The sequence below is a fragment of the Chelonoidis abingdonii genome, chromosome 6 (assembly GCF_003597395.2).
Source record: "Chelonoidis abingdonii isolate Lonesome George chromosome 6, CheloAbing_2.0, whole genome shotgun sequence".
NCBI lineage: Eukaryota > Metazoa > Chordata > Testudines > Testudinidae > Chelonoidis > Chelonoidis abingdonii.
Window position 1 is genome coordinate 14,914,317 of NC_133774.1, and position 14,233 is coordinate 14,928,549.

At 45.4% G+C, this 14,233-nt stretch overlaps 1 protein-coding gene across 1 annotated transcript in view; it reads right to left on the reverse strand.

Moving 5' to 3' along the window:
- ZBTB7C (zinc finger and BTB domain containing 7C) overlaps positions 1-14,233 on the reverse strand; it is a 129,507-nt gene that overhangs the window by 57,884 nt on the left and 57,390 nt on the right. The window lies entirely within an intron of this gene.

Sequence of the window (14,233 nt, forward strand, 5' to 3'; positions counted from 1 at the left end):
CCTTCAGGACAGTTACCACGAAGAGATCAGGAAATGTGTGTACGGATAAGAGTGTCCTGCAAGAATTCCCAGAATCTTGATTATGGTTCAGAGAGGGGGGAATTGTAATTCTATAGCTATTGACTGGGACAACAGGTGCTATTCACAACCTTAGTGCTAAGTATAGAGGTAACTTTAATAAGCATGTATATTGTTGTAACCCCTAAAGGAAACAAATTAGGATAGGCCCTATTATGCTAGACCAGTGGTTCTCAAACTTTTGTACTAGTGACCCCTTTCACATAGCAAGCCTCTGAGTGTGACCCCCCGCTTATAAATTAAAAACTCTTTTTGATATATTTAACACCATTATAAATGCTGGAGGCAAAGCGGGGTTTGGGGTGAAGGTTGACAGCTCGTGACCCCTCCATGTAATAACCTCGCCACCCCGTGTGAGGTCCCGACCCCCAGTTTGAGAACCCCTGTGCTAGACAATGTACAATTACAAAACCCAGAGTAGGCAACAATCTCTGCCCCTAGGAACTTACAATCTAAATAAACATGATAGGCAAAGAGTGGACAAAAAGAAATATGATTTCCCTTGTATAGATGAGGAACTTTGAAGTGATTTACTCAAGGCTACACAGGTAGTGCCAGGAAATGAAGTTACTTCTGAGTGATAATCCACTGTCTTAACTATAAGACCATGTTCCACTGACCCTGTGTACAGGGCTGAATTTTGCTCTACAACAAGCACACCAGAACAAGATCAAAAACAATAGGCCCAATTCTGTAGCCCTTTCATTGACAAATTTCAGGAATTCAGTAAAGTCAATAGGATTTTGCCAGAGTATGACAAGCAACAAAAACGAGCAGAGACTTCAGGGTATGGCCCATTGACATCACTGGGCGTTTTGATTGCAGTGCGATGGCCAGTGTTAGATTTGGGATTTTCATGAAGCAAAATCTAATGGGGAAAGCAATAAACTGCCCTGGAATCCCAAACAGCATGGGGAGAGGGGCTTCGGAAAAGTGGGAAAAGTTGAAGAGGCTTGTAAACTAAAATTTATCCCCTTTAGAACCTCAATTGAGGGAGGGAGATGATTCTGGTAAAGTAAGAATGTACAGCAAGAAGTAGTATAAACTACAAAAACATAACCAGTTTGGAAAGATGAGAGCTTGGGTGAGAAGTAAAAATAAGTAGCAGCAAGTAAAAAGACTTAAAAGAGCCCAAAATAAATAGCAAACAGCAGATTGCAGGGAATCGTTCAGCAAACAATAAAGGTTCCTTGCAATCTCCCTGCAATAGGCAGGTGGCAAGGAGGGAAAGTGATGCACTCAAAATGATAGCAGCAAATTGGAGTCAGGGAAATTCAGACAGGGCAGATTTGTTAAGCTGTAATTTTCCTTCTGTCTTTGTGAGAAAAAAAGAGGACATGGAGCTGCTTAAGATGGGCATTGTATTTCACTACACAGAGGAGACGGCTTTCAATCGTCTGAAGACAGCAACAGAAAATGGTTCTAAAAAGATTAGCCACTCTTAAGGAAAGGCAAAATACTAGATCCAGACAACACACTTTAGTTTTAATGATAGCGAGGACAGAAATGGGTGAAGCTTTGTCTGCTGCTTTCAAGGCTTAATTTGAAACAGCACAAACTAGCTCTGGGTTCTCCTCAGAGAAAGGATTTGTTCCTGTCCATAAAGCCATCCTTTCCAAATATTTTTCTTGTATTGTGTCTGCAAATTATCAATCACCAGGAAAGTCAGGAAAGCGACAATGGCACAGGCCCTGAGCGTCATCGTAAAGCAGTCCTGGAGGGCCTCAATTTCAAATGTTAAGGCATGCAAAAATCCATATGCGTTTGCACACCTAATATGAATGAACGCCACTTATCAAGGGCACTGTGGCTATCTCCACACTTGTGTGTGCAGTCGTTCCGGCTGGGTATGCAAATGTCCTGGTTGCACTCACATTCATGCATGTTTCCATTCATGAACCTGCATGGCTAACATGTTGAAACCAATGCCCTAAATATTTTTCTCCTGACCTCATCAGGCCTGTAAGGAGGCACACAAAAGATCTGATTCAGCAAAGCACTTAAGCACGTGCTTAACTTTAAGCACACGAGTAGTCTCACTGAAGTAAATTAAACTATAGAGCTTTAGTGCTTTGCTGAACTGGGGCTGAAATAGTATTTATTATAGTTATCTGGTTAAATTGTGATTGGAACAAGAGCTATAAAACCCATTTTAGTATCCCAAGGAAGCATTTTCTCTTCCTACTAATTTCATTCATGTGCACGTTTATATCTTTACCTATGATGCTGATAAACCAATACAGAAAGTTAAAATGACCCTGTCAGCGTTACCAATACAGGGTGAATTCCACATCCTGAGTACTGTGAGGAAATGGCGACAATTGGGATTTTTCAGGAAAAAAAATCATGATGTAACTGGCCCTTAGAGATAAGTTCAGTCTGTAACCAATTCAATGGAACCTGGTATCTTGGAAAGCATATTTTTGTTATAGGAGATCTACATAAAGTTAGCAAAGGTCTTTTGTCTTTTTATGGTGTTTATACTAGCCTCATTACCATAGCATCTGAGTGTCTCATAGCCTTAGTGTATTTATCTTCACCAATCCCAATGAGGTAGGGCAGTGCTATTATCCCCATTTTACAAGCACAGTGAAGCTAAGTGACTCAGTCAAGGTCCCAAAGGAAACAGGATATTAAATCTGGTTTCCCAATACCTAACCACAGGACCCATCCTCTCTTCTTTGCCCTTACATAGGTAACTAGTGACCGCTGTAGCTGGAGGACTTTAAGCCTACTGGGCCAGATCCCCAGCTGGGGTAAACTGGCATTTATTGACTTCAAAGGAGCTACGCTGATTTACACCAGTTGAGGATCTGGCCCATTATCTGTATGAAAGGCAATGCAGGAATTTTATACTGGAAGCCGGACTCTGTGTCCTGGCCACATTTCAATACTAATAATTATATTCTGTCTACCTAAATCCACAGGAAGTTTTGACTGGATGTGAGATTCTGCTTGACTTCTTGTCCTAAACTGCTGTGTGCTATGATTGTGTACTACAAAACAGCAGCCCATACTCTGCCTCATACTCACTCAGACCCTTCTACACCCACCTACTGATTTTGGGCCGGGAACAATTCAATAGGGACACCATACTGCTCTGACTTGTTAGCTTATAGCACCATACACATCACCTCTGAATTTGGCCTAAGAAGGAGGTGAGAGTAAGGTGACCAGATGTCCTGATTTTACAGGGACAGTCCTGATTTTGGGGTCTTTTTCTTATATAGACTCCTATTACCCCACACCTCCTGTCCCGATTTTTCACATATGCTGTCTGGTCACCCTAGGCGGGAGTGAGAATCCCTCTACCACCAGCTTTCCTCTCCCTGAACTCTGCCCAAAAGGCAATTTCCCCCAGGGCTACCTCACCCACCAACATGTAGTTACACCTGGGATAAATGTGACCCAATATCTTGGAAATTATGGTAAAATATGGAGTGAAGCTTTAATTGCCTTTGCAAAGGGTGTATGTCATTACTAGGGAGAGAACGTAGGATGCGTGAAGTGAGTCCAGCCATAAGAATATTAAATATGAGGACACAAAGTATGAGAGGCCACCTCCTCCTGATTCCAGCTGGCTCCTCCCCAGCTGTGGATCCCCAACTCTGTATAGAGCTCTCAACGGGAGGGAATAATGGGGTACAGTATTATTGAGGTGCTACCCATCCTTCCACATGGACAGAGATTAGCATAAGGAGCCATCCCCTTCAAGCCAGGCCATCTCCCACAAGACAATCTGAGCCAATATATTTACTGAACTATAAAACTCAGTTTTCCCTTGAGATATAACAAAGGGTTATGTGTGCGTGTGTATTTGTGTGTGTGTGTTTCCCTTCTTTAGAGATACATCATTTGATACAGGCAGGCAGCATTTGAGAAGTTCTGCACCATTTTTATCCACTGCTGCTACAGTAAAAAGACTTAACATCTCACATGAATGCTATTTTTTCAGGAGACTTGTCAGTTCTGCCTCCAGGCAGATTTACCTGACTGAACACGGAGGCTTTCAAATAAAAATCATCCTAGGCCCAAATTCCATCCTGATATGAGCAGACACAATTCTAGTCCCGCTGCCATTTCCCACTGAACAAAATCTACTCCGGGGGTTCTCAAACTGGGGGTCGGGACCCCTCAGGGGGCTGCAAGGTTATTACATGGGGTGGTCGCGAGCTGTCAGCCTCCATTCCAAACCTCACTTTGCCTCCAGAATTTATAATGGTGTTTTTAATTTATATGGTGGGGGTCGCACTCAGAGGCTTAGTATGTGAAAGGGGTCACCAGCGGAAAAGTTTGAGAACAACTGATTCTATTCCTTTCCCCTTAGTTACTCAAGAATGAAAGTAGAAATAGGGATTTACCGGTACAGGGCTGAGTTGGGGCCAGCTCTGGCCCCCAGAAGGGGCGGGGCCTCGGGCGGAAGGAGCAGGGATGCGGGAGTCAGAGCCAGCCCTGGCCCGCTCTGTACTGGTAAGTGCCCTTCCCCTCCCCCGCCGGGGTAACTGCAGCAGCCGAGGGCTCCGGAAGCAGTTTAAAGGGCCCAGGGCTCAGCTGCTGCTACCATCCCGGGCTCTTTATACCGCTGCCAGAGTCCCCAGCTGCCACTGCTACCCCAGGGCTCTGGCAGCAGGGCTCTGGGGGCTATTTAAAGGGCCCAGGGCTCCCCTGCCTCTACTGCCCCAGGCCCTTTAAACAGCCGCCGGAGCCCCACCGTTACTCAAGGGATCTGGGGGTTATTTAAAGGGCCCAGGACTCCCCTGTTTCTACCACCCTGGCCCTTTAAATAACCCCCAGAGCCCCGCTGCCGCTACCCCATGGCTCCAGCCAGTAGCGATGCCAGGGTTTTTGGCGCCCTAGGCGGGGGTCCTTCCGTGCTCCCAATCATTGGCGGCAATTCTGTGGCGGTGGAGTCCTTCTACGCTCCCGGTCTTCGGGACACTTCTGTGGCGGGTCTCTGAGCGCGGAAGGACCCCCTGCCGCCGAATTGCTGCCGAGGGCAGCAAAATGCTGCCCTCCCAAATCCTGGTGCCCTAGGCGACTGCCTAGGTCATCTAAATGGAAGCGCCGGCCCTGGCTCCAGCAGCAGGTCTCTGGCAGCAATTTAAAGGGCCTGGGGCTCCAGCCGCTGCTGGGAGCCCCAGGCCCTTTAAATTGCCACCTGGGGAAGCCAGCCTGCCCCCGTACGGCGCATCGGCTTACTTTCACCTCTGTGGTTACTTGAATGTGAAATCAGTCAACCAAGCAACCCACCTACCTACCTCTACAGCATCTTACTAAAGGGTGAGGACACAAAGGACTGGCAAAAATCAGCTCTCTGGTGGGAGTGCTTTTTAGCTAACAGTCAAACAAAATCACATTGGAGGTTTTAGGGAAAGCTATACAGTCGAGAGATTGCCCTGAACTGCAAACTTCTCGACTCAAAGTTGGAGAGGGAGGCTGTTTGGATGCAAACTTTTGTTTAGGCCTCATTATAGAGCTGCAGAGTTTGGCTCCAGATCAAAATTTCTCCAACGTGTTCACATGTGGCAGGTTTGCTTCACACCCATTTCTACCTTAGCGTGGTCACGTAAGGTGACATGAAGTAGCTGTTACTGGCGCAAGTCCTTTGTAGAGATTTCAAATAGGTGTCTCATAGGTGTGCAAAGACTTATTCTATCCATGTTACGTACATGGCCACATTACTGTAGCATCTGAGCATCTTTAATGTACTGATCCCAACAATACCCTGAGGGGGTAAGGCAGTGATAGGTGGGAACTGAGACCCAGTGCCTCTCCCAAAGTCATTCAGGAAACCTGTGGTGGAGCAGGGAACTGAGCTCATGTCTCCCAAGACCCAGGCTAGCACTCTAACCACTGGGCAAACCTTCCTTTATTGTTACTGCCTATTGAAAACAACTGTTGGTGTCCTCCCATCCCCTCTTCCGTCACAGGGTTGTGGAGGGAGAGTTCCACACCGAACTCAGACCGTGCATGTGGCAATCTCTTTTCCTCACCAGGAAGATGCTCCTTCCTCAGCTAGGCTTCGCTGCTCCCAGCTCAGCCTCGCTAATCTAGGAACCCAGCACATTGTTCCTGACAGACGTCATTTTACAAGTCTCGCCCATCTTGGCTTACTGCAGTCCATGACGTTTCAATCAGTTTAAGAGCTAGAAACACCTGCTGGAGTTGCAGGATGCCCTTGTTTTATTTGGATTGTAGGACCAGGCTCGTCAAGCAGGATGTTAATTAAATCTCCTAATCCCTTTAGAAAATGGAGGCGATGACACTGGGCCACATGCTCCCCTGCGGGAGAAACTGGAAGTGGGGGAATCTGCTTGTTACAGTCCGAGAATGTTGGCTCTGGATTTTGCTGCTGCATGGTGCCCTTAGAGGAGAGGGTGCTTGCAGTCTTGCAGAAAGGGGGCAGTTCTGTGTCCCTTGAGCGGCACATAGCTGAAGGATCCATATGGAAACTGGACTGCTAGTCTGTGGATCCCAAGCCCTGCCTCTCCATTAGTCACAGCCCCATACTTCCTGGATCCCTTACTCACATAAGTGAGTCTAATTCTCATCTCACATACGCCACTGTAAATGAGGAGCAACAACATAGGAGACAGCATGGTTAACACGAGGTTAAAATGACTGCAAGTTAGATCAGAATCAGCAACACTGCAACGGCTTGTGTGAATTAGGCAAGCAGGATTTGGCCTGGTAAATATTTCATCCTTATAACATGCCAGCTGCATAAGCAAGCATTAGCACCATTTAGCAGAGAGGCAGTAACGGTCAGAGGGTCTGATTCTCCTCTCACTCTGGTGTAGCACCCCTGGGCCTGATTCTTCAATGCCTTCCCCTTTGCCATTTATCTGTGCAAAGGGAGTGCTAAAATTCTACCACCAGGATGAGTGGAGAACTCTAGTTTGGTACCATTTCCCACCTACTTTGCTCAGGTGCAAAGAAGGGCCACTGGCTTCAGTGGAACCACTTGTGATTTACACCAGTGTAAGCGAGTGGAGAATCAGGCCCAGAGTTCAGATCCAGGGTTTCAGTTCGGGGCCATCTTGACTTCAAATATCAATGAAAAGAACTAAAGCAACAACAAGGACATCGGTTCAGGAAAAGCTGGACTTAAACAAATGCACTGATTGCTACAGCACAGGGTTGTGCCGAAAGTGACTTTCACAAACTGTAAGACCAAAAGAAATGGTCTTTGATATTAGGCAGATTTTGAAATTTCACTGCAAACAGTTTTTCGTTTAGAATCAAATATTCCGCTGCTGCGTGCTGCAACCCAAACACTATGTTAGAACAAAAAAGCTCGTACAAGTCATTGGGCTCAATACGGGGTGAAATTTAACAGCCTGTGATATACGGGAAGTCAGACTAGATGATCTAGTGCTCCCTTCTGGCCTTAAACTCTACGAAAGCTGAAAGTAAAATTGACTAGAAACTAAGCAGACGCATCAGTGATACTAAAAATCTGTTTACATTGGCCAAGCTGAGACAAATACAGAAAGTAAACGATCAGTATTAAAGGGCGAAAGTAAATTAGATTTTAGCACCTGAGATTCTGTCAGCAATATGGGGAAGGAGATCTGTTTTGGAACATTTTTTATGCAGGTAAATCTTAATGTTATAAAGGTTTCCAGGGATCTTTGGATCTTGTATAAAATTGGGGGTCTGGAAAAATGAATGTTGTTTAGAAGTGAATTTCAAATCCAGAAGCCAGAACGAATTTCAGCTCCCAGAGATTAGAAGAACAGGGCTTCAGAAACCTCATGGTCTACCTGCAAATGATTTGTAACTCGACACTGTCACTGTACTGGGTCAGATTCTGCTCTCAGTTACGCAGGTGAAAATCCAGAGGAATTACATTGTCTCAGATTGTCCCCTTTACGTGATGAAACCCACAGATACCAAGCTTTGAGGAGCCCCTCATGCAGTTCCTCCCTTACAGCTCTGACCCAGGTGGGAGAGAAGGTTTGCTCCCTGCGCAGAACATGTCACAGACCCTGCCCACAAACCTATCTGAATCCCCATGCAGATCCCAGGGATGTGTCAGAAGGCAGGGCCATCAGAGTATAAACTCTGAGCCTCCCCATCAGCTCTGGCCCCAGTAGCCTGCCTGGCTTCCAGACAAGGTGGCTCTCTATATACACAAGAGATAACACAGTCTCAAGCTAACATGGGTCTGAACAAGAACCTTGGATCCAAAGAGCCCTCAAGTTTAGGATTCTAAAAATTTGGATCAGGATCCAGCTGGATTCTGAAACTGGGGTCCCTCTCCAATCTGTCTCCAACGCCCCCACCCAGTTTAATTCAGGTGCATGTCCATTTAGAGTCTATTTAGTAATTCACCAGCAACATTCTGTTCATTTCCTAGGCTGAATGATGACAAGGAAACCTAGGACAGGCCTCTGACATTAACCATTTTAGGATCAGAATTCATAAGGTTCTACAAGCACGTCTGGGTGAGGGAAATATTTATCAGCCTGCTTACAACATTTCCAAGCTTCCTTGTTCTTCATCCCCCCTCCCTTCCACTTCCCATCTTGATGGCAGACATTACCATAATTTCTTAACTTGAATCCTAGAGGATGGGCAATCAGGCCCTCGCAGAGCTACAGCATCAGCGCAGATGTGCTAGAAAGCTGTCCAGATGGCTCTCTTCCCCTGAAATTCCGTATTTCACTGCAGTGACATTCTGCAAGCTGGAGATGGCAGGGGTAAGTCCCTCCCCATACGGCATACAAGAGGCCATCTCCATAAGATGAAATGAGATGGAAGAGACTCCAGCATTCTAATGCATTTTGAATTTCTCAGACCTTTGCCATCATTTGGTAAAAGCAAATCACAGCTGCAGTCCCATGTAAGAGATGACAAACAGCAGTAAAAAATAAATGTCAGAGTTTCAAAGGCAGGACAAGGCCACTTCGGAGATATATTTGCACACCCCCAAGTTCACTTCCAAATTACCACCTGCTAATGTTTCACCCACTGAGTGAAATGGAAGTGCTGTACAACATGTTGTCACATAGTGTGATGTATTGGAGATCCAAGCAGGTGTAAGAAACCATAATTGCTGTGATTAAACTTCATGGCTCCATCCTGCTCCTGTTGAAATCAACGTCAGTTTCACAACTGATTTCCATAGGATTGATCACTATATCATCTACCAGAACGTGTGCGCTTCAGAGACATTGTTTTGAAGCGTGATCAAAACCCGCTGCCCAGGCTGCTGATCACAATCAAAAGTTACAGAGCCAAGGAATAAACACAGCCAGCCTTAGCTGACCAAAGTTAATCGGCGCTCTCCACCCAGCACACCAGGAAGTGGTAATGACGAGGGTGGTGTATTGACACCATCAAGGGATTTTTCAGTCCTGGAGCAGGAAGCTGAGGGGGTGTGAAGAAAAGCTTCAGATGCTGTGCCCCACTCTTTCAAAAATATGACATAATGATAGGTGTGATCGACCATTTAAAGAAACACCCTGCTGAGGCCAAATGGAGTTCAGGAGCAGAATGTGATCCACTGCACATTTCAAAGAAAAGGGTTTTTTGTCTCTCCACCTACTGGCATGGTGAAGCCACAGATGCAGGCTGGATTGTGTGGTCCTATGGGTCTTCATTGGCTCCAGTTACACCCAACTGCCATGCAAATTCAAGGATATCTTTGCAAGCCAACACATAGCCATGTCCCACCCTGGGAGATAAAAGTCACAGGGAGCACTCAGTGAGCGGGGACTGTCTTGTGTATGGAGGCAGCAGGGGTGAAAACAAGTTCATGATCTTGTAGCTCCAATCAAGGCCGGCGCCAGGGATCAGGTAAAGAAGCAGGTGCTTGGGAAGGCCAATACCAAGGGGATGCCTTCCCGCTGCTATTGGGGCGACACGTCCGAGTCTTCAGTGGCGGGTCCCTCGGTCCCCCTCGGAGCGAAGGACCAGCTGCCAAAGAGTGGAGTGGTGCGATCATGCTGACGCCACTTTTTTTTTTTTTTTAAATGTATTTATTTATGCATGCATGCATGTGCATGCTGCTTGGGGCAGCAGAAAATCTGGAGCTGGCCCTGGCTCCAATCAAATCAAGACAACTAAGGCCAGATCTTTGCACTTTCTGTCTGCACAACAGCCCCTGGGCTTGTGCAAGTCAGAGTAGCCCCAAGGCTCTGTGGCTGCTCTAGTTTTTGCCAGGAGCTGAACTGGTGCTCAGCAGCCGCCAGGATTGCAGGAGTTCTGACTGGCACAGCTGAACCTTTAGTCCTCAATATTAAACCATTAATAAAGTTGTAGTCTCCAAGATAAATCTACTAGCCTGCCATGTGACACTGACATAGTGATCTTATCATCCTTACCTTCGTCCTACTCCTTCCCCATCTCCCCTGGGTTGCCATCTCCTCCTATTACTATTTATCATTTATTTGCATTGTTGTTGCACCCAGAATCCCCAGTTAGAAGCTGGTTCCCTTTGTGCTAGATGCTGTACAAATCTGTAAGACATGGGAGGCGGAGTCTCCATTGCCCTGCACTGTGTGTAGTCATTCAGGTCCATGCAAAATGAACACCAAGAGCCATCATTCTGATATAGTGGTTTTACCGCAATCTGCATGGGTGTAAATGACTGCACAAGATGCAGGGTAATAGAGACTGGGGCCCATAGTATCTACTCTGAAAAGCTGAGGTCCATCTTCAGATGGTGGAAACTGGCATAGCAGGACTGAGGTCAAAGGAGCTGCACTGATTTACACCAGCTGAAGATCTGGCCCCTATCTTTAGTTAAGGTGCAAGCTCTTCAGGGCAGGGAGCCTGTCTTGAGCTCTCCTGTAACAAAGTAAAACTATTTCCCCATATGAATCCCGTCCCCCACCCCCTCTTACATCTCCTTGTCAATTGCTGGAAATGGGCCATTTTCATTACCACCACAAACAATTCTTTTTCTCTCCTGGTGATAATAGCTCACCTTAACTGATCACTCTCCTTATAATGTATATGGTGACACCCATTGTTTCATGTTCCTTGTTTGTGTGTGTGTGTGTATATATATATATATATATATATATATATGTTTTCTACTGTATTTTCCACTACATGCATCCGATGAAGTGGGCTGTAGCCCACGAAAGCTTATGCTCTAATAAATTTGTTAGTCTCTCAGGTGCCAGAAATACTCCTGTTCTTTTTGCATATACCGCTATGGATAGCGATAAATAATAAAATAATGTATTGGCCTCAGTGGTTTCAAAGCTATGCCAAGGAGTGGCAGGCAGTACAATGGAAGGTACAGATGCCTCGACATAAACAATATCAATATCAGTAACATATTTCCTAAAATACCAAGAAAGGGCCTGATCCTGCTGCCCTTTCTCACGAGAGTAAAGACTATTCACAGTACTAGGTGCTTAGGTACCCCAGGGATAGATGCCATGCAGAAACAGATGGAGAGACAGCATGGTTGGGTGGTTAGAGTGCTGGTATGGGCATCAGGGTTCCATCCCCAGCTGTACCACTGACGTGCTGTCCAACCTTGGCCAAGTTGCTACACCCCGGTTCCTCTCCCAGGCTGTCTGCCTTGTTTATGTGGAATGTTTGGGGCAGAGACTGTGTCTCACTGTGTGTGTGTGTGTGTGTGTGTGTGTGTACAGTCCTCGCACAAGAGACCCTCATTTCAGTTAGGGCCTCTATTCATTACTATAATACAAGCAGTGAATGACAATAAAATAGATGAGACTGGATAAGACAGAAGTACAGAGAGGTTACTTTGTTGCTGTATTTGGAACTGGTGCAACTGCTGCTGGAATACTGTGCCCATTTCTAGTGCCCACAATTCAGGAAGGATGTTGATAAATTGGAGTGGGTTCAGAGAAGAGGCACGAGAATGATTACAGGATTAGAAAACCTGCTTTACAGTAATAGACTCAAGGAGCTCAGTCTGTTTAGATTAACAAAAAGCAGGTTTGGGGTGACTTGAACATAGTCTATAAGCACCTATATGGAGAACTTCTATTTGATAATAGGCTCTTCAATCTAGTACAGAAAGGTAGAACACAGTCGAGCTGCTGGAATTTGAAGCTAGACACATTTAGACTGGATATAAGGCAAACATTTTTGACAGTGAGGGTAATTAACCATTGGGACACATTACCAAGGATTATGGTGGAGTCTCCATCACTGACTATTTTTAAATCGAAAATGGATGTTTTCCTAAAAGATCTGCTCTAGGAATTATTTTGAGAAGTTCTATGGCTTGAGTTATACAGGCAATCAGACTAGATGATCACAATAGTCCCTTCTGGCCTTGCAATCTGTAAACTTAATATGAATCTATGAATAATGCCCCTCAGCTCCTTCCCAAGGGACGGAGTGGCTGCAGAGACCCCCTTCCCCTTTACGCCCCTCCGTATGAGGGTTAAGCACAATGCTCCCCTTAGAAGCTCAAAGACTTTGAAGGATCATGACCAGGCAGTGTGGTCTAGTGGATAGAGCAGTGCAGTGGGACTCAGGAGATATGGATTATATGCCTGGCTCTGCCCCTGACTTGATGTATGATCTTCAGCAGGTCACACAAGTCCTTGTGCCCCATTTTACAGATAGGGATAATAGTACTTACCTCCTTCGTACAGTGCTCTGAGACCTACAGATGGTTAGTATGATATTATCATGATTTGCCATATCCTCACCCCTCATCTGCACTTCCCAGCAGTGCTGGTCAGGCTCAGAATGGTGGCCTGCTGCAGGGTCTAAAGAGATGGGGCACTCACTAAGGGTTACCAGAACCCATGCGGAGGAGACAGGCTTTAAATGTAACACGAACATTCCATACATTTAACTCTTACAGAAAAATGCACCTCACTCATCTACCACCTCTGAAAGGGACCATTTATGTTAGGACTAGCGCTGGCTAAATGGATCCTGAAACTGCTTGAATTATATACATTGTATATGCATATATGCGCCAGCATTCAGACTGGCTATTCATTTTATGTAACATGAGCTCATAAGGTGCTTTAAGTTACCAGAAAGAGAGGGAATAAACCCTACTAGCACAAAAATAACAGCAATGATTACTAGGTAATAACTGATTCATCCAGTACTTTACTAACCAGATCAGGTTTTGAAATTGACAGAATCCACAGCCAGCCTTTCATATGCGCATTATTAAATGCTCTTCTCCTGGCTCTGAAAGGATCCGGCTGGCAGATCAAAGGTCAGACATTTCAAGGAGTAAATTGGTTTAATGTGGCTGCAGATAGCCTCACAAAACCTAATAAATATGCAGCAAAATGTAAGGAGAGAAAATTGTGGACAAGAGAGACAATTACTTTGAAACGAGGATAAGAGCATCATGGGTTCAAATTAATCAGTGTAAGGGCTTTATATTCGTGTCATAGATTTAGTATTCATAACAGGTGCCAGGTTGTCAGCCCTGGAGACTCAGGCTCCCCATTTGCACACAGAGCGAGTACAGCGCAGACACTAGCACTATACGCGTCCTCCCACTGCACGCCAACATGCTAGGGTGAGTGGATAGCTCAGCATTTAGGCTCACTTCAGTCCTGGGGCTCTTTGTCTATCACTCAATATTAATCATGGGGGGAAATTCTGTGCTGTGGCCTCCTGCAATTGGACCAAGACCATGGACATCTTCCAGGCACTAGCCAGCAACAGGTTTTAATCTATGGACCTAGCTCACATTGGAATTGGTGACCTAGAAGTGAAGGGGTTTGGAGACCCATTACCAAATGCCTGGATCATTCCATCCCTTTTCCCTGGCACACGATTATTTCTGCAAAGGGGGAAAAAACATGTGTTCCTCTTTATCTGTTTAATAAAAAAAATGGCAAGTCTTTTTTTTTCCCCCCCTGGAAGACTCTATGGATGACTGGAGAACCAGCAAGATTCTGACATCACTGGTACCAAGGAAGTGAAACCTGAGCAGCTGGGACAGGAAGGTATTTTTATGCACACTGATTTAAACTCAGTGTCACTGGTTCTCACAATTTAATTGTGAGTTATGATATTTGGTGTTTTTCTTAAAACCTCAGCTGCCAGAATCACATTATTACCTGAGAATCTCAGCTTTCATTAAAAAAAAACAAAAAGGTTTCTAAACTTCAAGGCTGTAGAGAAAAGCTTGAAAATGTGAACTCTGAATGTTCCAACACCCAAAGGCAAATAAAAA